Genomic DNA, 985 nt, shown 5'->3' with positions numbered 1-985 from the left:
ACTTAGTCCTGCCTCAGGGCAGGGGAGTGGACTAGACTAGATGACCTAACAAGGTCCCTTCCACGCCTACATTTCTATGATTTTATAGATGATTCTGCCACTCTCAGAATTTCTTCCCTGCTACCAAGGGTGGAATGAGGAGCGACATCACACAGCACATGGTGATTTTCTTCGCATGTCGGATGTGGATGGAGAGCAACAACTGTAATTTTCCATTTAGGTGGTTAAGCCAGATCACATGACGATGCTCAAAGCTAAATGTTCCTGCTTCTCTATATATGATCCCCCCCCACACACACACATACACTTCCTGCCATTCCCCCCTGCTGCAGGGAATAGCACGAGGGTGAATATCTCTCAAAGGAAACCCTCCGATTTATCCAGCCAAACTAGCTACCCAGCTGCTGTTGAGGTCTCACTGCAGGGATTTTGGGGGCCTGACTACATGAGAGGACATCTTCTAGAGAGGGTCGGCTAAGGTGCTATGAAATCTGATCTGAACCATAGTGTGGAGCCAGGTTTTTAGGTGCCCTGATGCGTTTATATTGAACCGGGCCAAGAATATGGAATATGTTGCAGGGAAAACAGAACAGCCTCTACCTTCATTGCATTCGGGGCTAAGTGTAACCCCAGGTTGCCCCACAACTCAACCCTTTCCCCCACAGATTCAGTCTTGTCACACAACACCCTCAGCCTGCTGCTTGGAAGCAGGGAGAAAATATGGTCATTGGTTTTGTAATGGGAGGGGCTCAGATTAGAGTTGGTCAGAAATTTTTCATCTCAACTTTTTTTTCTGGCAAAAAATGCCTTTTTTGGTCACAACTGAAATGTTTCCAGAAAGTGTCAATTTTGATGAAATTTTGTTTAGGAAAAAACAAAAACCCCTAAATGAAGCATTTTGATAATGATGATATGTCCTCTTTGGAGATTTTCAGAAGGGAACGTTGTGTTTTTTTTCCTTTCAAAATGCCTTTTTTGAAAACCA

The sequence above is a fragment of the Terrapene carolina genome, unplaced genomic scaffold (assembly GCF_002925995.2).
Source record: "Terrapene carolina triunguis isolate 2854851 unplaced genomic scaffold, T_m_triunguis-2.0 Scaffold401, whole genome shotgun sequence".
Lineage (NCBI taxonomy): Eukaryota > Metazoa > Chordata > Testudines > Emydidae > Terrapene > Terrapene triunguis.
Note: the sequence above shows the minus strand (reverse complement) of the source record.